The sequence below is a fragment of the Rhinoraja longicauda genome, chromosome 29, assembly GCF_053455715.1.
Source record: "Rhinoraja longicauda isolate Sanriku21f chromosome 29, sRhiLon1.1, whole genome shotgun sequence".
NCBI lineage: Eukaryota > Metazoa > Chordata > Chondrichthyes > Rajiformes > Arhynchobatidae > Rhinoraja > Rhinoraja longicauda.
The window spans coordinates 4,612,783-4,637,602 of NC_135981.1; positions in this window are offsets into that span (position 1 = coordinate 4,612,783).

Here is a 24,820-nt window from a genome sequence, read left to right on the forward strand (position 1 = left end):
TGACGTTTCGGGTCGAGACCCTTCTGTAGATGGGGCATGTTGGTCGGCGTGGGCAAGCTGGGCCAAAGGGCCTTTTTCCAAGCTACGTGACTCTATCTCTCTAAAAAGAGCACGTTACAGAAATAACAATGGTATAGTTCCAGGTGAGACAGAGGTTCACCTGCACCTCCTCCAACCTCATCTATTGCATCCGCTGCTCCAGATGTCAACTTATTTACATCGGCGAAACCAAACGCAGGCTCAGCGATCACTTCGCTCAACACCTTCGCTCAGTCCGCCTTAACCAACCTGATCTCCCGGTGGCTGAGCACTTTAACTCCCCCCCCCCCCCCCACTCCCAGTCTGACCTTTCTGTCATGGGCCTCCTCCAGTGCCACAGTGAGGCCCACCGGAAATTGGAGGAACAGCACCTCATATTTCGCCTGGGCAGCTTGCAGCCCAGTGGTACGAACATCGACTTCTCCAACTTTAGATAGTTCCTCTGTCCCTCTCTTCCCCTCCCCCTTCCCAGATCTCCCTCTATCTTCCTGTCTCCACCTACATCCTTCCTTTGTCCCGACCCCCTGACATCAGTCTGAAGAAGGGTCTCGACCCGAAACGTCACCCATTCCTTCTCTCCTGAGATGCTGCCTGACCTGCTGAGTTACTCCAGCATTTTGTGAATAAATACTGAAATAACAATGGTCTCTGATGCGGTGTGATTAACATGATACAAAGGTCCCAAGGCACATCACGGAGGCATTATCAAAGTTTTAAAAAAATGACAGGGAGCCACTTAAGAAGAACAATTGGCCAAAGATGTATTGCAAGATAACGAGGCTAAGGGAATGAATTTTAAAGTTGAGAATCTCAGCAATTGATTGAACGGCCAGAGGGTGGAGCAATTAAAATCGTGCGATGGCTGGAATATTTCACTATTTCCAGGCTATAAAAGCAAAAGAAATCCCAACGGAACCACTCACTAAATGTCACCAGAATTCTGCATCGGCAATGCGTTTTAAAATGTCAACCATGCATTTTACTTCAAGAATGCAACTTTAACAATATGGATATTGTGCATTAGACAGAGTGATAGAGTGAAGCAGCACAGAAACAGGCCCTTCAGCCCGCCACATCCATACTGGCCCTTTCTCTGCAAATCCACACTCGTTCCTTTTGCCTGTATTTAGACCGTATCCTCCCAAATCTCATCTATTTAAGTGTCTGTCTAAATGCCGTTCAATTGTATCTGACCCCACCACCTCGTACGACAGAATGTTCCAGAAATCACCATTCACTGCGTAAAATATTACCACCAAGATCTCCTTTAAATCTCCTACATAAGGCGGCACGGTGGCGCAGTGGTAGATTTGCTGCCTTACAGCGCCAGAGACCCGGGTACTGAGTTCGATCCTGACTACAGGTGCTGTCTGTACAGAGTTCGTACGTTCTCCCCGTGACCTGCGTGGGCTTTCTCTGAGATCCTCCTCTCACATTCCAAAGATGTATAGGTTTTAGGTTAATTAGCTTCGTATAGATGTAAAATATTGTCCGTAGTTTGTGGTAGGATAGTGTTAGTGTGCGGGGATTGCTGGTCTTGGTGGACCGAAGGGCCTGTTTCAGCGCTGCATCTCTAAACTAAACTAAACTAAACCAAACTGATCTCCCGGTGGCTGAGCACTTCAACTCCCCCTCCCACTCCCAGTCTGACCTTTCTGTCATGGGCCTCCTCCAGTGCCATAGTGAGGCCCACCAGAAATTGGAGGAACAGCACCTCATATTTCGCCTGGGCAGCTTGCAGCCCAGCGGTATGAACATTGACTTCACCAACTTTAGATAGTTCCTCTGTCCCTCCCTTCCCCTCCTCCTTCCCAGTTCTCCCTCTATCTTCCTGTCTCAACCTATATCCTTCCTTTGTCCCGCCCCCTGACATCAGTCTGAAGAAGGGTCTCGACCCGAAACGTCACCCATTCCTTCTCTCCTGAGATGCTGCCTGACCTGCTGAGTTACTCCAGCATTTTGTGAATAAATATCTTCGATTTGTACCAGCATCTGCAGTTATTTTCTTATATTATTCTTAAACTAAATCTCACCTTCAATCTATGTTCTCTTGTTTTTGTCACCACTAACATAGGAAAATATATTTTGACTATCGACCCTACCTCTGCTTCTTACAACATTCATACCACTGCTAGGTCACCCCTGCCTCGCCCACACTGTCTGTTACCCATAGAGTCTTTTACCCAGAGTAGGGGAATCAAGAACCAGAGGGCACAGATTTAACATGAGGGGCTGGAGAGGCAGCTTTCTTACACAAAGGATAGTAGGTAAATGGGACGATTTTAGATTTAGATTTAGAAATACAGCGCAGAAACAGGCCCTTCGGCCCACCGAGACCGCGCCGCCCAGCGATCCCCGCACACTAACACTATCCTACACACACTAGGGACAATTTTTTTCACATTTTACCCAGTCAATTAACCTACATACCTGTACGTCTTTGGAGTGTGGGAGGAAACCGAAGATCTCGGAGAAAACCCACGCAGGTCACGGGGAGAACATACAAACTCCGAACAGACGCCTGAGTCTCCGGCGCTGCATTCGCTGTATGCTGCGCCACCGTGCCGCCCGTAATTGATGTAGTTGAGGACAGGTACATGGATAGGATAGGTTTAAAAGGATATGGGAGTACTATTGTTGGGGCTTGTTGGTCGCCTTGGGCAAGTTGGACAAAAAGAAAAAGCAAGAATGTAAAGGCTTGGCAGTGATGAACTGGTGCCGACTTTAGACTTCAGAGATACAGCATGGAAATCCTTCATCCCACCAAGTCCACACCGACTAGCGATCCCCCATACACCAGCACGATCCTACACACGAGGGGCAATTTACAGAAGCCAATTAACGTACAAATCTCTACATCTTTGGAGAGTGGGAGGAAAGCGGAGCGCCCGGAGAAAACCCACGCCATCACAGGAAGAACGTAAAAAACTCTGTACAGACAGCACCCGCAATCAGGATCGAACCCAATCCAGGATTGAATCCAGCCTGGAAGAAACTGCCTCTGAATCTGGAGGTGTGCATTTTCACACTTCTGTACCTCCTATGAAATCCTGAGACATCTCGACAAATGAACAGGAAGGATCTATTTCCAGTGGCAGAGAGGAAAATAATTAGCTGGGGCAAACATTTAAGTTAATTGGCAACGGGATTTGCCAAGTAAGTCGAGGAACAAATTTTGAAGGCAAAAGTCATCCCATATTTACAGAGGATTAAAAACTTGTAGACATTGCCCAGTTCATCACAACAGGACTTCATGGTCAGGGCAAGATCCCTGCACTTACAACAACAGGGACTTCAAAATGGCACCAGATCTGGAGACTCTGTATACTGTCTCAGTGTACTACTGCTAGACATTTGTACTGTATCTAAGGTGCTTATCTAAGAGGTATTTATTCACAAAATGCTGGAGTAACTCAGCAGGTCAGGCAGCATCTCAGGAGAGAAGGAATGGGCGACGTTTCGGGTCGAGACCCTTCTTCAGACTGATCTAAGAGGTATCACAGTGTTTATGTATAGCGATATTTGTACTGAACCACCAAAGCAACCACCTCTTAATCTAAAATAGACACAAAAAACTGGAGTAACTCAGCGGGTCAGGCAGCATCTCTGGAGAAAAGGAATAGGTAGGTGACGTTTCGGGTCAAGACCCCTCTTCAGACTCGACCCGAAGCGTCACCTATTCCTTTTGTCCAGAGATGCCGCCTGTCCCGCTGAGCTACTCCAGCGTTTTATGTCCATCTTCGGTGTAAACCAGCATCTGCAGTTCCTTCCTACCCCTTAATCTAAGATCTCCAGTTATGTTCGACAGTGCTCAGGGGAAATATTTCTCATTTTGTACCTCATGCTACTTGCTGCGAATTTCTATGTTTCTCTGAGGTAGCCTGACGAAAAAAGATGATTCCTTGGAATGTTCTATTGACGTGGGGGGGGGGGGGGGGAGAGGAAGAGGTGTAGGCACCAATTTAACGGTGGACTTGAAAGCAGGTTGCTTTAAAGAGGAAATCCTGCAGGATTATGTGGGAAACAGCAGTGGGATGAACAGGCTGTTCTTCAAAAGAACCTGCAGAGTCTAAGTGGGTTTAGCAGCCTCCGAGCTGTAATATTCCATGACTCACTGACTATACTGCAGAGAGCTATCAAGGCAAGACACATTGTTCACCACTACACTCTGCATCTCAGTCAGGATCATTCATTTAGCCAACGATAAACAAAACAACTCAGACCCCTGTGGATATTTTTCTCCAGATTCCACGTTACTAACCGAATTTTAATTTCACAAAGGGCGGCGGTACCATTGTTGTGGGTTCGATCCTGATCACGGGTGCTGTCTGTACGGAGTTTGTACCTTCTCCTTGTGACCTGCGTGGGTTTTCTCCGGGTGCTCCGGTTTTCCTCCCACATTCAAAAGACACAGAAACATAGAAAATAGGTGCAGGAGGAGGCCATTCAGCTCTTTGAGCCGGCACCGCCATTCAATATGTGTAGGGAAAAAAAAACTGCAGGTGCTGGTTTAAATCGAAGGTAGGCACAAAATGCTGGAGTAACTCAGCGGGTCAGGCACCATCTCGGGAGAGAAGGAACGGGTGACGTTTCGGGTTGAGACCCTGCTTCAGAGAAGGAATGGGCGCCGTTCAATATGATCGTGGCTGACGTGCAGGATTTAATTCTGCACCCTTCACTTATGAACATGCAAACTCCGCACAGACAGCACCAGATGTCAGGATGGAACCCGGGGGTCACTGGAGCTGTGAGATGACTGTTTCTTTTGCCACCCCGTCTCGGAGCTCTCTGCGTCTCGGTCGCTGTCTATAGGCTTTGCATGTGTTTTCTTTCAAGAATCAAGGACCATTTACTGATTAAGACTCAACAGACAGCAATTTCTGCAGAAACTGCTCTTGCTGCAAATTGTTTCATGAATTTATAATAGAGCAAGGCCCTTATCTCGAATTGGGGGAAGGGAAAGCTTCATTTATTTGACAATGCTGGGCTGTAGCTGTGAGCAGCTCAGAAAATCATGCCTTGACTTTTTAACGAAAGTATAAAGTCTTCACAACCGTGTGGAGGGCAGGAAGATTTGCAAAAACTGAACCACTGGGATTATTCTAATTCCCCTTTCAGCATTTGGTTTAGTTTAGAGATACAACACCCTTCAACCGCACACGGGTCCACGCCGACCAGCGATCCCCACACATTAACACTATCCGACACACACTGGGGACAATCTTACAATAGACAATAGACAATAGGTGCAGGAGGAGGCCATTTGGGCCTTCAAGCCAGCACCGCCATTCAATGTGATCATGGCTGATCATTCTCAATCAGTACCCCGTTCCTGCCTTCTCCCCATACCCCCTGACTCCGCTATCCTTAAGAGCTCTATCTAGCTCTCTCTTGAATGCATTCAGAGAATTGGCCTCCACTGCCTTCTGAGAGCAGAGAATTCCACAGATTCACAACTCTCTGACTGAAAAAGTCTTTCCTCATCTCCATTCTAAATGGCCTACCCCTTATTCTTAAACTGTGGCCCCTTGTTCTGGACTCCCCCAACATTGGGAACATGTTTCCTGCCTCTAACGTGTCCAACCCCTTAATAATCTTATACATTTCGATAAGATCTCCTCTCATCCTTCTAAATTCCAGTGTATACAAGCCTAGTCGCTCCAGTCTTTCAACATATGACCGTCCCGCTATATGTTGAAAGACTGGAGCGACTAGGCTTGTATTTTTACATTTACCAAGCGAATTAGCCTACAAACTTGTACGTCTTTGGAGTGAGGGAGGAAAAAAAAGATCTCGGAGAAAACCCACGCAGGTCACGGGGAGAACGTACAAACTCCGTACAGACGGCGCCCGTAGGCGGGACTGAACCCGGGTCTCCGGCGCTGCATTTGCTATAAGGCAGCAACTCTACCACTGAGCCACCTTTATTTTATTTTAAATTCATTACCACTACTCTTGAGGAAAAATATCATCTTATTGTTCACAAAGATTGCTGTCTCTGATACTGTGCGCCGGGATAAATCTGTTCAATTGCTTTCTTAATTTTATTAATGGAAAAAAATCATCTGCCTTTTTCAATGCTTAATAGTAATCTGTTCCCTGAAACATGTTGATCCATTAGCTGAGATGGTACCATCAATTTCCAAAAAGATTTTTTAAAATAATTTTTTAAAGACCCACAAAAACAAAATGTACTGATTCAACAATTGTAAAATGAAATATCTCTGCCCTGATTTTTCATGTTTTGAGTTTGTCAAAGTCATGGATTCTCTGAGGAGATGTAATTCTTTTTTAAATGTCCCTGCTGCCTAATAGGACATAGAGTAGGATTCTCAATCAGAAAATCAGGATCCAAATAGCACCACTGAGAATTGTCTCCATGTCAAAACACGTAACGTCGCAGAGACGGGTTCTATTCAATTAAACCAAGATGACTGAGAAAATAGTTAATGTAATCTCCTCATAACTATCTCTGCATCAACTGCCTCATAGTCATAGAGTCACAGAGTCTTACAGCGTGTAAACAGGTCCTTCCTCCCAACATGTCCCATCTATACTAGTCCCACCTGCCTGCATTTGCCCCACATCCCTCCAAACCTGTCCTATCCACAAACCCATCTAAATGTTTTTTAAATGTTACTAGACCAAGTGGCCCAAACCTGCATTTATGCAGCACCCTCTCCTCCCCTTCCCCTCCCCCCTCTCCCTTTCCCCCTTCCTCCCCCCCACCTTCCCTCCCTCCCTCCCTCCCTCCCTCCCTCCCTAGGAGATAGATATAAACTTTAAAATGTGAATAACCTTTAAAATATAACACCGATTTCAATGAAACTTCTTCCATTAGCACCAAAGGGACGACGGTGAGTAAGGTGGGCCTAAAATTGTCTCGCTATCGTGTACCGTGTTGGCTGTAGTTACAGAAACATAGAAACATAGAAAATAGGTCCAGGAGTAGGCCATTCGGCCCTTCGAGCCTGCACCGCCATTCAATATCATCATGGCTGATCAACCAACTCAGTATCCCGTACCTGCCTTCTCTCCATACACCCTGATCCCTTTAGCCACAAGGGCCACATCTAACTCCCTCTTAAATATAGCCAATGGACTGGCCTCAACTACCTTCTGTGGCAGACAAACTACCTTCAGGAACAAACAAACAAACAAACAAGAGTTTTAGTATATAGATGATGATAGTCCCCTGCCTCAACTATCTCCTCCGGCAGCACGTTCCATACACCCACCACCCTTTGTATGAAAAAGTTACCTCTTGGTCCCCATTAAATCTTCCCCCCCTCACCTTAAACCTATGTCCTCTGGTTCTCGATTCCCCTACTCTGGGCAAGAGACTCTGTGCAACTATCCGATCCATTCCTCTCATGATTTTGTACATTTGTCCTTAGTCTCCTCCAGTGCTCGACAGGGCGAGATTTGGGGGAGTGGAAAGTGGAAAGAACGGTGCGCATGGGGTGGAGACGGAGAGGGAAGACGCTGCCTGTCCCGCTGAGTTACTCCAGCACTTTGTGTCCATCCTCGGGTTAAACCAGCGTCTGCAGTTCCTTCCTACACATTTAACATTTTCAAAATGAGATGATACGTGAGAGAAAATTGCAAAAGCTGTTGAAAGGCTGAGTGGAGGAAGCTAGAAAAGAAGGTTTAAACACAAACACAGGGTTAAATGGACTATTTCTGTCTCCACACTGAAAAAAAGAACTCTACACTGAAAAAGGCCCAACACCTATTTAATGGTGCAGTTCCTAAATAGGTCCTAATGTCTGGAATCAATAAAATTCAATTTCCCAGAACTAACATTACTCAGAAAGACATATTTCTAATTTTACTAAAAGCCACTACACAATGGAAATCTTTTCCAGTTATTTTTGATGTTATCGTGCCTTCAAAACAGGGGGGGTTGGATTAACCAGCAGCCGAGCAAAAACATAACAAATGATTTTTGTTCTTGTTATTAGGAGGGAAGGGAATTAAAGGCTGGATTAGTTTCTTGGAATTGAAGTGACTACTCGAAAGTGCTTAGGTTTTTTGCAAATCTTTCCGCGGGATTATCCAAACAGGCTACACCCACGCTCCCAGCCACCCATGTCTGCATTTGATCTTGGCATCCATTGAGTTTTTCGATTGTTATCGTACATTACGGAACAGAAAATCTATTTCTATGGAATTGCAGTGTATTGTGGATCCAGCCCAGACCATCACGCAAACCAACCTCCCTTCCATTGACTCCATCTACACCTCGCGCTGCCTCGGCAAGGCCAGCAGCACAATCAAGGATGGGTCGCATCCTGGCCATTCCCTCTTCTCCCCCCATCCCATCGGGCACAAGGGATAGACAATAGGTGCAGGAGTAGGACATTCGGCCCTTCGAGCCAGCACCGCCATTCAATGTGATCACGGCTGATCATTCTCAATCAGTACCCCGTTCCTGCCCTCTCCCCATACCCCCTGGCTCCGCTATCATTAAGAGCTCCATCTAACTCTCTCTTGAAAGCATCCAGAGAATTGGCCTCCACTGCCTTCTGAGGCAGAGAATTCCACAGATTCACAACTCTCTGACTGAAAATAGAAGTGTGAAACATGAGGCAGGAAACATGTTCCCAATGTTGGGGGAGTCCAGAACCAGGGGCCACAGTTTAAGGATAAGGGGTAGGCCATTTAGAACAGAGATGAGGAAAAACTTTTTCAGTCAGAGAGTTGTGAATCTGTGGAATTCTCTGCCTCAGAGGGCAGTGGAGGCCAATTCTCTGAATACATTCAAGAGAGAGCTAGATAGAGCTCTTAAGGATAGCGGAGTCAGGGGGTATGGGGAGAAAGCAGGAACGGGGTACTGATTGAGAATGATCAGCCATGATCACATTGAATGGCGGTGCTGGCTCGAAGGGCCGAATGGCCTACTCCTGCACCTATTGTCTATTGTCTATTGTCTATTGAAAATACACACACCTCCAGATTAAGGGACAGTTTCTTCCCGGCTGTTATCAGGCAACTGAACCGTCCCACCGCAACCAGAGAGCGGTCCTGAGCTGCCATCAGACTATCTTTGATCGGACTTTACTGGCTTTACCAAGGGATTAGCCACAAGGGGGCACTCTCTTGGGCAAGGCTGGGACATGGTTAGTTCGAGCCAGACAGCATGGAAACAGGCCGTTCGGCCCAACACATCCAGTCCGACCAAGACGCCCCATGTAAGCGAGTCCCTTTTGCCAGCGTTCAGCCCACATCCCTCTCATCATTTCCTGTCGACCAAGTAAATTCATAGGAAAATAACTGCAGATGCTGGTACAAATAGAAGGTATCACAAATTGCTGGAGTAACTCAGCGGGTCAGGCAGCATCTCAGGAGAGAAGGATCTCGACCCAAAACGTCACCCATTCCTTCTCTCCTGAGATGCTGCCTGTCCCGCTGAGGTACTCCAGCATTTTGTGATACCTTCAAGTAAATTCACGTTCGTTAGTTATAGGAGGAGAATTAGGCCATTAGGCCCCTCCAGTCTACTCCACCATTCAATCATGGCTGATCTATCTAATATAGAAACATAAAAAATAGGTGCAGGAGGGGGCTATTTGGCCCTTTGAGCCAGCACCATTATTTGTGATCATGGCTGATCATCCACAATCAGTAACCCGTGCCTGCCTTCTCCCCATATCCCTTGATTCCACCAGCTCCTAGAGCTCTACCTAACTCTCTCTCAACTCCATTCGCCTGCCTTCTCCGCATAAACTTTGATTTTCCTTACCTTGGAGACCCTTGGCTCTCAGGGGAGGAGAGAGAAGGGGACCCCATGGATGTTAATCCCTTCCTCACGTTCCACAACAGCGCTCCTGGTAGCTGGCACGGTGGCGCAGCAGCAGAGTTGCTGCCTCACAGCACCAGAGACCCGGGCTCGATCCCGACTACGGGTGCTGTCTGTATGGAGTTTGTACGTTCTCCCCGTGACCCGCGTGGGTTTTCTCCGGGTGCTCCGGTTTCCTCCCACACTTTGCAGGTTTGTAGGTTAATTGGCTTCGGCAAAAGTGTAAATTGTCCCTAGTGTGTGTCGGACAGTGCGGGTGTATGGGGTGATGGCTGGTGGGCACGGACTCGATGGGCCGAAGGGCTTGTTCCTGCGATGTATCTCTAAATCGGACTCTAAAATGCCAAGGGGAATGGATTCAGATCACGATCTAAGGCAATGTATCAGGTGCACACAGAAGGCCTGATGACAATGCTTTAGGTAAAAATCCATTTGTACTGCACACAAAATCCTTGTGCTAGCACCAGAGAATGTCTAACAGCCTAGTCCACCCTGGCAATCCGTCGATCGTTGATAATCAGCCCTTCTCGCTGTGAATCCTATTTAAAATGCTGCTCTTGCGTGCTTGCATTGTTAGAGAGCCTGTGCGAGTGGGTTGAGTTTAAATCTGATCTCATTTATTTCCTTTAAGCCTGTACAGGCCCACTTTCTCACTGCGATCTCCGAGATGTGAAAGACGCTGAGGACGAAGGGGGGGGGAGGGGAATCGCTCTGCAATAAGTGAAACGTGGCAAGAACCACTTTCCGCCTTCACGAACCAACAAAACCATCTTCGATTTGGCCGGGGCTAATCTAATCTCACTTTCTAAAGCAGGATGAAAGGTCGGGCGCAAGAAAGAGAGGAATTGAATTTGAAAGGAAAGCACCTTAGACCAAATTGAATAAAGTGAACAAAGTTAGTGAAGGAACAGACACAGGCTCTGGAACTGAAGGAGATTTCTCACGGTGGATTAGTAATGCCCTTTGACAGTCGAACCTTCTTTCTCGAAGCATCTGCAATGTTTAAATGCAGTTTCCGATTTCCAGTTGCATTAAAAAATACATAAATAAGTCTACATCCAGACCCTTGGTGCTGATTCAAATAGGCTCAGACACACAGGGCATTCAACACAAGACCGACTAATACCTAATGTGCAGGAAGCAACTGCAGATGTTGGTTTAAACCAAAGATAGACGCACAATGCTGGAGTAACTCAGCGGGACAGGCAGCATCTCCGGAGAGAAGGAATGGGTGACGTTTCGGGTCGAGACCCTCCTTCAGACCCGAAACTGAAAAGTGAAGAAGGGTCTCGAATCAAAACATCACCCACCCCGACAAATACCTAACTTGGATAGGGCAGGTTTAGAAATATGGGCCAAACGCAGGCAGGTCGTAGTCATGGAGTGATACAGTGGGGAAACAGGCCCTTGACGCCCAACTTGTCCACGCCGGCCAACATGTCCCATCGATACTAGTCCCATCTGCCTGTGTTTGACCCATATCCCTCCAAACCTGTCCTATCCATGTACTGTCTGTTTCTTAAACGTTACGATAGTCCCTGCCCCAACCACCTCTTCTGGCAGCTCGTTCCATACACCCACCACTCTTTGTGTGGAAAACATTACACCTCAGATTCCTATTTAATCTTTTCCCCTTCTCCTTAAACATATGCCATCTGGTCCTCCATTCCCCTACTCTGGGCAAGAGACTCTGTGCATCTACCCCATCTATTTCTTTCATGATTTTGTAAACCTCTGTAAGATCACCCCTCATCATCCTGCGCTCCAAGGAACAGAGTCCTTGCCTGCTCAACCTCTCCCTATAGCTCAGACCCTCGAGTCCTGATGGGACTATTGTGGACACGGCACCTTGGTCGGCATGGGCAAGTTGGGCCGAAGGGCCTGTTTAACGCTGTGACCATCCAAGACCGCAAGAAATTTTGAAGTCTGAAGAAGGGTCCTGACCCGAACTGTCATCTGCCCATTCCCTCCACAGATGCTGCCCGACGTTAGCAGCAGTTACTGCAGCACTTTGTAGTTTGCTCAAGATTCCAGCATCTGCAGTTCCCCGTATCGAGGATGGAACCCGGGCCTCTGGCATGGCAAGGCAGCAACTCTACCGCTGCGCCACCGTGCTGCCCATAACATTGGAGCAGAAGATAAATTTCCGCTAGGTCGAACAATGTTAATTCCTGGTTAAACTACTGACCGAAGTGACAATAAGCTGTCAAGGCATATGTGCCTGATAAATACTCCAACTACCTCACGGCGTCTGATGAAGGGAGGGATGGATGTTAAGTATCATAATTGGCTTGCCAGTTACAATTCCATGTCAAGCAGAATGCAAACTGACAAAAAAATGTGTGTTGGGGATATTGTGTTTCAATTCCCCCTGAATCCTGATACACTTCATAAATCTCCCAATGCAGGGTCTTGGCCACAACAAGCCCGTTCACTTGACAACAGAAACCAAACGTTTAGTCTCAGCTGTTTACCCCACGTCGATGAACTTTCGCGGGCAAGTCAAGAACTGCGTGTCCTGCTACCAAATAATAACTTCTTGGTACCATGTGGCCTGAATTCAGAATCCACAGCTTATTGGAGGTTGTGGTGTTTCACAGCCCGATGGTTGAGGGGAAGAAGCTGTTCCTGAACCTGGACGTTACAGTTTTCAGGCTCCTGTACCTTCTTCCCGATGGCAGGGGTGAAATTAGTGTGTGGCCAGGGTGGTGGGGGTCTGTGATGATGCCGGCTCACTTTTTGAGGCAGTGACTCCGATAAATCCCTTCGATGGTGGGGAGGTCGGAGCCGGTGATGGACTGGGCAGTGTTCACAACAGTGTCAGCACCATAGTCAGGATCGAACCCAGGTCTCTGGCACTGTAAGGTGGCAACTCGACCACTTGTGCCGCTGTGCCACCCTCTTCCAATGTGTTCTGACCCAGACTCACTCGTACAGCCTCGGCTGTCTGAAGAAGCATCCCAATCCGACACCTACCCATGTTTAGCAAGGAACAGCAGATGCTGGTTTAAACCGAAGATAGGCACAAAATGCTGGAGTAACTCAACGGGACAGGCAGCTTTTCTGGAGAGAAGGAATGGGTGACGTTTCGGGTCGAGACCCTTCTTCAGACCTATCCATCATCTCTGGAGATGCTGCCTGACCTGCTGCGTTACTCCAGCACTCTGTGTTCTCCTTATGATTCCAGCATCTGCTTGTGTCTCCGTGAAACCATGGAACTGTTTTCGGCAACCCTGCAGCTCAGGCGGTAACTGTGGAACTGCGGCACGGTGGCGCAGCGGTAGAGTTGCTGCCTCACAGCGCCGGAGACCCGGGTTCCATCCCGACTATGGGTGCTGTCTGTACGGAGTTGGTACGTTCTCCCCGTGACCTGCGTGGGTTTCCTCCCACACTCCAAAGACGAACAGGTCTGTAGGTTAATTGGCTTGGAGTATGTGTAAATTGTCCCTAGTGCGTGTAGGATGGTGTTAGTTTGCGGGGATCGCTGGGTGGCGCGGACTCGGTGGGCCGAAGGGCCTGTTTCCGTGCTGTATCTCTAAACTAAACTATTTTAATCTAAAAAGAGTTGTCGTTTCATGTTGAATATTGCTGAACGGTTGTCATGAGGATCAATGGAAGGGGATTGGCTGAGCAAAGACATTTGTGGTACAGATTCAATGTGACACTGAGTCCACCTGCCTCAATTACCTGATGCAGCGAGTTCTGCAATCTAAACACTCGGAGTAGAGACATTTCTCCTGAATTTCCCATTGGATTTATTACGGACCGTTCACTGCGTCAAGTTTTGTTCTCTCATCACAGCTGGAAACATTTTCTCTATGTCTGATCTGTCAAACTCTTTTATTATCAAAGACAACAATTATGTCACCCCTCAGAGTTGTGTTTTCGAGAGAGTTGAGCAAGGCTTCCGATGATAGTCATAGTCACACAGCGTGTAAATAGGCCCTCCGGCCCAACTTCTAGTTTAGTTCAGAGATACAGGCCCTTCGGCCCACCAAGTCCGCACCGACCTGCGATCCCTGCACATTAACACCACCCTACACACACCAAGGACAATTTACATTTTTCCCAAGCCAATTAGCCTACAAACCTGTACGTCTTTGGAGAGTGGGAGGAAACTGAAGACCTTGGAGAGAATCCATGCGGTCACGGGGAGAACGTACAAACTCCGTACAGACAAGCACCCATAGACAGGATCAAACCTGTGTCTCTGGCGCTGCATGTGCTGTAAGGCAGCAACTCTACCGCTGCCTTTGTCCATGTTGACCCATCCACACTAGTTCTAACCGCCTGCCTTTGGCTCATATCCCACTAAATCTTTCCTATCCATATACCTGTCCAAATACCTTTTAAATACCGAGAAGATTTACAAAGATGTTGCCAGGACTAGAGGGACTGAGCTATAGGGAGAGGTTGAGTTGGCTGAAACTCTATTCCTTTAGGCGCAGGAGGGATGAGTGGTGATTTTATAGAGGTGCATAAAATCACGAGGGGAATAGATCGGCTAGATGCACAGAGTCTCTTACCCAGAGTCGGGGAATCGAAGGCCAGAGGACATAGGTTTAAGTTGAAGGAGAAAAGATTCTGTAAGAATCTGAAGGGTCACTTTTCCACACAAAGAGTGGTGTGTATACCCATACTCAGGATGGAACCCGGGTCTCCGGCGCTGTAAGGCAGCAACTCTACCGCTGCACCACCCCAGCTCCAGAGATTAAAGCCTGATAAATACCATTTGCGTCATTCTGCACCAAAACCATTCATTAAAGTTCCATTTAGATTCCTTGTTCAAAAGTGTGCCGATCATTCCACATTCACTGATGCCAAGCCCAGCTTATAAAGATTAGGTTCGCAGACTGCAGCAGTCACGGATAAATCACCAGTTCTCCTTCTTTCAGTAATCTGCAATGCCTATTAAAAAGATCATTAGTCTGAAAATGGGAGCTGTGACAATGGCTGCTTTTACCGGCTTCCTCTCTAATGATGTTGTTTGATGGAGCCGCAGGGCTTTTGAGACCTTTTATTTCTTTAGAACACAGTTTTGAAAAAAGCCAATAATCCTTATCAGTCTTTTCCACAAGTTTCGACAAACGTTAAAATGAAAGATATTAAATTGCCTGTACATGTGCCTACTGTGTGTGTGTCTGGTTTGATTGTGCGTGCGTATGATTGGAGATATTTGTGTTGAATGTGTGCGTAATCACACATTGTAGGGGGTATAGCTCAGTGGTAGAGCATTTGACTATAGATCAAGAGGTCCCTAGTTCATAAACCAGGTGTCCGCTCTCTTAAGCTGAGAGGGGAAAGATTTGATAGGAGCCCACTCCATCCCCCCTAACCCCCCCATCCCCCCTCCCTCACCCACACCATCCCCCCTCACTCACTCCATCCCCCCCACACACCCACTCCATCCTCCCTCCCTCCCTCCCTCCCTCCCTCCCTCCCTCCCTCCCTCCCTCCCTCCCTCCCTCCCTCCCTCCCTCCCTCCCTCCCTCCCTCCCTCCCTCCCTCCCTCCCTCCCTCCCTCCCTCCCTCCCTCCCTCCCTCCCTCCCTCCCTCCCTCCCTCCCTCCCTCCAACACACTCCATCCCCCCCCACTCACCCACTCCATCCCCCTCCCCTCCCCTCCCTCCTCCCTCCCCCACTCCAAATATATAATTGGTATTTCTGAGATTTGGCCAAAACGGTGAACGATAGTGCCACAATATTAGCACCACCTTAATCACCATTGTGTGTGAAAATCACCACTGTTAATAGACAATAGACAATAGGTGCAGGAGTAGGCCATTCAGCCCTTCGAGCCAACACCGCCATTCAATGCGATCATGGCTGATCACTCTCAATCAGTACCCCGTTCCTGCCTTCTCCCCATACCCCCTCACTCCGCTATCCTTAAGAGCTCTATCCAGCTCTCTCTTGAAAGCATCCAACGAACTGGCCTCCACTGCCTTCTGAGGCAGAGAATTCCACACCTTCACCACTCTCTGACTGAAATAGGATAGTGTTAATGTACGGGGGTCACTGGGCGGCACGGACTTGGAGGGCCGAAAAGGCCTGTTTCCGGCTGTATATATATGATGATGATGATATGATGATGAAAAAGTTCTTCCTCATCTCCGTTCTAAATGGCCTACCCCTTATTCTTAAACTGTGGCCCCTTGTTCTGGACTCCCCCAACATTGGGAACATGTTTCCTGCCTCTAATGTGTCCAATCCCCTAATTATCTTATATATTTCAATAAGTTCCCCCCTCATCCTTCTGAATTCCAGTGTATACAAGCCTAATTGCTCCAGCCTTTCAACATACGACAGTCCCGCCATTCCGGGAATTAACCTAGTGAACCTACGCTTATTTAAATTGGTCTTATATTTTTTTATATATATATATATATATATACACAAGATCTGAGTTTTAGTAATATAATAAATAATATATATATATATATATGATAGGTGATACATCGTGGAAACAGGTCCTTCTGCCCAACTTGCCCACACCAGCCAACATGTCCCAGCTACACTAGTCCCACCTGCCTGTGTTTGGCCCATATCCCTCCAAACTTGTCCCATCCATGTACCTGTCTAACTGTTTCTTAAACATTGAGATAATCGCTGCCTCAACTACCTTCTCTGGTAACTTGTTCCATTCACCTACCACCCTTTATGTGGAAAAAGGTTACCCCTCAGATTCCTATTAGATCTTTTCCCCTTCACCTTCAACCTATGTCCTCTGGTCCTCGATTTGCCTATTCTGGACAAGAGACACTGTGTGCCTACCCGATCTATTCCTGAATTCCTCACTGAACTAACTGGTGACAATGGAGACTATAATCTCAGTCTTATAGTCTGATATTCAACTGAAGTATGCCGTTCTCTCAGCTCAGTGCCTGGCTGTGTGATGTGTGAAGCCAAGCTTGCTGACAACAGCCTGGGATTCTGTACATATTTCCTCTTACAAGCAACTGAACAAGAAAATACAGTGTCTTTAGCCTGAAAAGCAAATAAAATCAAAAAACGATTTTGCAAATGTGGTCCTGGAGCATGAAGGAACAAGATATCCCATGTTTATTGATGGGTTACCAGTGCCACCAAGCCTGCTTTAATCTTCAGAGTGTTTGGCTTTGGGCCAGTCATCACGACTAAGCTAATCACTTGATGAACGGAACAAATTCTTTCAGCTTCAAGCCTTATCTTGACAAGCATATCGGGGAATAAGTGAAGACTTCATAGGTGAGCTTAGTTTAGTTTAGAGATAACAGCGCGGAAACAGGCCCTTCGGCCCACCGAGCCCGCGCCGGCCAGCGATCCCCACACATTAACACCACCCATACACACACACACCAGGGACAATTTGCGCCAAGCCAATTAACCTACTAACCTGTACGTCTTTGGAGTGTGGGAGAAAACCGAAGATCTCGGTGAAAACCCACGCAGGTCACAGGGAGAACGTACAAACTCCGCACCAGCAGTCTCTGGCGCTGTAAGGCAGCAACTCTACCGCTGCGCCACCATGCCACCCTGTGCAGGTAGGCACCTTAATGGTTGGCATAGACATGTTGGGCCAAAGGGACTGTTTACCTATAACATAACACTCACTGGAAGGCACAAACACACACACAATATAGTCTTCAAAATACATTTCAGCATGAGATGGAAACCAATCTCTTTCTCAATAGCAGTAGAACAGATTTGATTCCCTCACAGGGCTGTTGTCATTACCTTGTCTGTTCACGCTGAACACTGTATTAATGTAAGGGAGCATCCGTTTGGAACCTCAGCTATTGAGCTGCGGCTAAATGCTTTTCTTCAACACGTGTTAAAGCACAAATCCATTCACAAGAAAACCAACGTCATTACTTCTCTGAAAGACTGCTTCCAGCAGTTGCAGGGGCTAGATTGCACAAAGTCCAAGTGGAACAAATTCCGGTTTCAATCCAAGCGTGACTCTTTCGGTGAATGCTTTTCATCTATTCCAGCCCAATCGCAACAGAAACACAATCTGACGGGAAGGTAGACACAAAAAGCTGGAATAACTCAGCGGGTCAGGCAGCATCTCAGGAGAGAAGGAATGGGTGACGTTTCGGGTCGAGACCCTTCTTCAGACCCGAAACATCACCCATTCCCTCTCTCCTGAGATGCTGCCTGACCCGCTGAGTTACTCCAGCATTTTGTGATACCTTCGATTTGTACCAGCAGCTGCAGTTATTTTCCTACACAATCTGACAGGAAAGTCAGTCGCAATGTAGACTTGTTTCATTCACCATCGACCCAAGGAACTGCAGATGCTGGTTTACACGAAAAGACACAAAGTGCTGGAGTAACTCAGCGGGTCAGGCAGCATCTCTGGAGAACATGGATAGGTGACAGTCTGAAGAAGGGTCTCCACCCGAAAAGTCACCCATTCCTTCTCTCCAGAGATGCTGCCTGTCCCACTGAGTTACTCCAGCTTTTTGTGTCTATCCTCGGCTTAATCCAGCATCTGCAGTTCCTTCCTACACATGGATGGGTGACATTTTGGGTCAGGACAATTGGGCCTTGCAATTTAGATATCTTTCAATCTCTTCCTTGAGTGGTTTAGTTGAGAGATACTGCGCGAAAACAGGCCCTTTGGCCCACCAAGTCCGTGCCAAACAGCGATCCCCGCACACTTACACTTTCCGACACACACTAGGGACAATTTACAATGATATACCAATTATTTACAATGCATTCAAGAAAGAGCTAGATAGAGCTCTTAAGGGTAGCGGAATCAGGGGGCATGTGGAGAAGGCAGGAACGGGGTACTGATTGAGAATGATCAGCCATGATCACATTGAATGGCGGTGCTGGCTCGAAGGGCCGAATGACCTCCTCCTGCACCTATTGTCTATTGTCTATTGTCTATACCAAGCCAATTAACCTACAAACCTGTACATCTTTGAAGTGTGGGAGGAAACTGGAACACCTGCAGAAAACCCAAGCAGGCTCTCGACCCGAAACGTCACCCATTCCCTCTCTCCTAGATGCTGCCTGACCCACTGAATTACTCCAGCATTTTGTGATACCTTCAGCGGGTCAGTCAGCATCTCTGGAGAAAAGGTGACATTTCGGGTCGAGACCCTTCCTCAGACCGAGAGTCAGAGGGAAAGGGAAACGAGAGATACGGACGGTGATATAGAGGGGATGTAGAACAAATTAAAGATCTGCCAAAACAGTAACAAGATAAAGCCATTGTTCGCAGTGGGTGAGGTGAAAACGAGTTGCAGACAATGAGACTCAACAAGACAGTTTTGAGACTAGTAGACACACAAAATGCTGGAGTAACTCAGCGGATCAGGCAGCATCTGAGGAGAGAAGGAATGGGTGACGTTTCGGGTCGAGACCCTTCTTCAGACTGATGTCGGGGGTGGGGGTGGGACAAAGATAGGATGTAGTAGGAGACAGGAAGACTGGTGGGAGAACTGTTACTCCAGCATTTTGTGTCTATCTTCAATTTGAAACCAGCATCTGCAGTTATTCTCCTACACATCTCGAGACGAGTAGAACGACTTGGGAGGGGGAAGGGACGGAGAGAGAGGGGATGCAAGGGTTACTTGAAGTTGGAGTTATATGATCCGACTAGTAATGGTGGGTGGGATGGATTTAGACTGACGACCACGGGTGCTGCAGTTGTACCCTCGATAAATCACTGCTGCAGTGCGTGTCAATGCTGGAATCAACAGGGGAGTTTGCCAACTCATGGAGTTAAAAGATAATGGCAGATAAAGTATGTTTTGCAGGCGTGAAACCTTTCGATGATTTAGTTCCAGAGACGCCGGCAGCTGTTTGCCTTCCACTTGATTCATTTTGAATCCTTTTCTTCACTTCACAGCCTGACAGGTTTTTGAAGGTTTGTTTCACAGAGAGAAAATGTTCGGTGATATTGTAGTTAGTTGTCAGTTTGAGTGGTGCTGAGGCAGAGGTGGTTCTTGGTGCATGTGCATGAATGAATTATACTTTATTAGGAGACAAAGGTTCACCTGCACCTCCTCCAACCTCATCTATTGCATCCGCTGCTCCAGATGTCAACTTATTTACATCGGCGAAACCAAGTGCAGGCTCGGCGATCGCTTCGCTCAACACCTGTGCCCGCGTTGGCCAAACTGGTCTCCCGGTGGCCGAGCATTTCAACTCCCCCTCCCATTCCCAGTCTGACCTTTCTGTCATGGGCCTCCTCCAGTGCCATAGTGAGGCCCACTGGAAATTGGAGGAACAGCACCTCATATTTCGCCTGGGCAGCTTGCAGCCCAGTGGTATGAACATTGACTTCTCCAACTTTAGATAGTTCCTCTGTCCCTCTCTTCCCCTCCCCCTTCCCAGATCTCCCTCTATCTTCCTGTCTCCACCTACATCCTTCCTTTGTCCCGACCCCCTGACATCAGTCTGAAGAAGGGTCTCGACCCGAAACGTCACCCATTCCTTCTCTCCTGAGATGCTGCCTGACCTGCTGAGTTACTCCAGCATTTTGTGAATAAATACCTTCGATTTGTACCAGCATCTGCAGTTATTGTCTTATACTTTATTATCACATGTGACATGACACGGTGAAATGTTTTGGTTTAGTTTAGAGATACTGAAACAGGCCCTTCGGCCCACCGAGTCCGTGCCGACCAGCGATCCCCGCACACTAACACTATCCTACACACACTTGGGACAATGTACAATTTTACCAAGGCAATTGGCCGTCAAACTACAATTAGCCTGTAGTGTGGGAGGAAACCAGAGCTCCTGGAGAAAACTCACGAGGAGAACGTATAAACTCCATTCAGGCAGCGCCCGTAGTCAGGATCGAACCCGGGTCTCTGGCGCCGTAAGGCAGCAACTCATATCATATCATATCATATATATACAGCCGGAAACAGGCCTTTTCGGCCCACCAAGTCCGTGCCGCCCAGCGATCCCCGTACATTAACACTATCCTACACCCACTAGGGACAATTTTTACATTTACCCAGCCAATTAACCTACATACCTGTACGTCTTTGGAGTGTGGGAGGAAACCGAAGATCTCGGAGAAAACCCACGCAGGTCACGGGGAGAACGTACAAACTCCTTACAGTGCAGCACCTGTAGTCAGGATCGAACCTGAGTCTCCGGCGCTGCATTCGCTGTAAAGCAGCAACTCTACCGCTGCGCTACCGTGCCACCCTATTGTTTCCTGTCTCAGTATCATTCCACTTTTATCAAGATCACTTTGTCTTTTAGTCTCTGTTTCCACCTGTTCTGCCCTCTCCTCCCCACTTTCTCTGCAACGTCCACAGCAGCTCCACCAGTTGTGCCACTTGCTCATAGTGAAATGTTAACTGTGTTTCTCTCTTTAAAAATTCCACAAATTTCTGTTTTTATTGCAGTGATTAATGATTTATAATGAACATGATTTGCTTTATAATCTCCCTAATCCTATTTACTTGTATTTCAATCTGCGGCAGAACATCATGAAAGTGCATGGAGACACGGCCATCGAGTCCATTCCGACCATCGATCACCCATCGTTCACACCACAGTACTTCTCTGTCATCCCACACCAGACACATTTAAGGACAATTTACAGAGGGCCCATTAAACCCCGCACGTCTTTGGGATGTGGGAGGAAACCGGAGCACCCGGAGGAAACTCACGCGGGTCCGCAGGGAGAACATGCAAACTTCACACAGACAGCACCCGAGGTCAGGATCGAACCCGGGTCTCCGACACTGTGAGGCAGCAGCTCCACCAGTTGTGCCACTTGCTCATAGTGAAATGTTAACTGTGTTTCTCTCTTTAAAAATTCCATAAATTTCTGTTTTTATTGCAGTGATTAATGACTTATAATGAACATGATTTGCTTTATAATCTCCCTAATCCTATTTACTTGTATTCATAATTACCAGTGCATACACATCCCATGCTTTATTCTTGTTGTGATCTATTTCACTTTCTACATTTGGAGCTTATCTGTTTTATTTTCATCCAGTTCTGATGGAAGATCAATGGCTGGACACATTGCCTCTGTCTCACTCTCAACAGATGCTGCCTGACCTGCTGAGTAGTTGGTCTCACTGCCTCTTGAAAAACATCCCACCAAGCTCATTTAACGTAGAGAATTTTCCACCTGTTGCCACGGCCAACATTTACCTCTCAATCCAAACCATCAGAGCAATCGGACTTTACTGGCTTTACCTTGCACTAAACCTTATTCCCTTATCATGTATCTGTACACTGTAAATGGCTCGGTTGTGATCATGTATTATCTCTCCGCGGACTGGTCAGCACGCAACAAAAGCTTTTCACTGTACCTCGGTACACGTGACAATAAACTAAACTGAACAGAAACCGAAAAAGTTATCTGATCACTGTTCTTTGTGGCTGCTTGGCCGGTGAGTTTCCTAACCAACATCAGCGACACCCCTTTAAAATATTTAATTGTCTATAAAATGCTTTGGTGTGGCCTGGTGTGTCAAAGGCGCTCGGCTTGTACTCGCTGGAATTTAGAAGATTGAGGGGGGAACTTATAGAAACTTACAAAATTCTTAAGGGGTTGGACAGGCTAGATGCAGGAAGATTGTTCCCGATGTTGGGGAAGTCCAGAACAAGGGGTCACAGTTTAAGGATAAGGGGGAAATCTTTTAGGACCAAGATGAGAAAGTCTTTTTTCACACAGAGAGTGGTGAGTCTGTGGAATTCTCTGCCACAGAAGGTAGTTGAGGCCAGTTCATTGGCTATATTTAAGAGGGAGTTAGATGTGGCCCTTGTGGCTAAAGAGATCAGGGGGTATGGAGAGAAGGCAGGTACGGGATACTGAGTTGGATGATCAGCCATGATCATATTGAATGGCGGTGCAGGCTCGAAGGGCCGAATGGCCTACTCCTGCACCTATTTTCTATGTTTCTATGTTTCTATGTTATCTTTTTATTTAAGCCGTTTACTTTAGTTTAGAGATACGGCCCTTCTGCCCACCGACCAGTGATCCCCCCCCCCCCCCCCCCCCGCACACTAACACCATCCTACACACATTAGGGACAATTTGCACTTATACCAAGCCAATTAATCTACACAGCTCTAGAGTCTCTAGAGTGTGGGACGAAACCAAAGATCTCGGAGAATACCCCACGCGGGTCACGGGGAGAATGTACAAACTCCGGGATCGAACCCGGGTCTCTGGCACTGAGAGCGCTGTAAGGCAGCAAAGTACCAACTCTATAGGAGTATTTAACCTAGTCCAAAGAAGGGTCCTGACCTGAAACGTCACCTATCCATGTCCTCCAGGGATGCTGCCTGACTCGCTGAGTTACTCCAGAACTTTGTGTCTTTTCTTGGTAAACCATCATCTGCAGTTCTTTGTTACTGCTGTGTTTAATCAGAAGTGTGAAAACACACAGCTCCAGATTCAGAGACAGTTTCTTCCCAGCTGTTATCAGGCAACTGAACCGTCCTACCACCAACTGGAGAGCAGTCCTGACTCACCATCTACCTCATTGGAGACCCTCGGACTATATTCAATCGGACCTTACTGGACTTTCCTTTGCATTCCACGTTATTCCCTTTACCCTGTATCTGTACACTGTGGGCAGCTTGATTGTAATCATGTATTGTCTATGAAGTTCTAAATTAGAGTTTTGAGAGGCAATTTTTACATTCTGGAGTTAGTCTTTACAGGCTGGGTTGGCACATTAGTACAACACTGTTTTGTCAAAGCTGTTGTACTTTGATGGGCTAATTAAACCCTGTCTTCCTAATGGGCGTAATGAATGGGTCCATGTCACTATCTGAGCGAGACAGCAAGAGTTTGGAGCCAACCTTCTCTCTCAGACAACATCATTGAAAACAGCTTAATTGATTATTTGTCATGTTCGCTGTTTCTGTGACCTTGCGGTGAATATTCTGGCTGCCAAAGTGCCTGTAGAACTTTGAAAAGCCCTTCATTTGTAGTGGCTGTTCTGAATATTTGCCTTGGTTCTAGCTAGGGTTGCCAACTGTCCCGTCCGTATTAGCCGGGACATCCCGTATTTTGGGCCATATTAGCTTGTCCCGTACGGGACCGCCCTTGTCCCGTATTGGTAGGGTTGCCAACTTCCTGGCTCCCAAATAAGGGACAAAAGGGTGATGTCGCCGCCCCGCGCCCCATGTGACCTCACCCAGCCAGCAGCCACGTGCTCCCGCTCCACCAATGGCGGCCGCCAATGGAAATGTCAAAAACTAGAGGGCATCGCTGTAAGGTGAAGGGAGCAAGTTTTTGTTTACAGAGAGTGACTGGAATACACTGCCAGGGCTGGTATAAGAAAATAACTGCAGATGCTGGTACAAATCGAAGGTATTTATTCACAAAATGCTGAAGTAACTCAGCAGGTCAGGCAGCATCTCAGGAGAGAAGGAACGGGTGACGTTTCGGGTCGAGACCCTTCTTCAGACTGATGTCAGGGGGGCGGGACAAAGGAAGGAAATAGGTGGAGACAGGAAGATAGAGGGAGATCTGGGAAGGAGGAGGGGAAGAGAGGGACGGAGGAACTATCTAAAGTTGGAGAAGTCGATGTTCATACCACTGGGCTGCAAGCTGCCCAGGCGAAATATGAGGTGCTGTTCCTCCAATTTCCGGTGGGCCTCACTATGGCACCTGCCAGGGCTGGTGGTAGAGGCAGATATGATACCATCGTGGCACTTAAGAAATGTTTGGATAGGCCTGTGGATATGTGAGGATGGAGTGATATGGATCACGTGGAGTCTGAGGAAACTGGTTTAACTCGGCATCGAGTTTGGTTTCCTGCCATGCGTACTGAGGTTGAGCGAAAAGCTTTTGTTGCATACTAACCAGCCAGCGGAAAGACAATACATGTTCAGTGTAGACATTGTGGGCCGATGGGCCTGTGGGCCTGTGGGCCGGTGGGCCTGTGGGCCTGTGGGCTGTGCAATGAGATGGACCGTGCAACACTGCATCGTTCTGCGTTCTAAGAAATGTTTTTTGACAGTTGTGGGTTGAGAGATGACTAT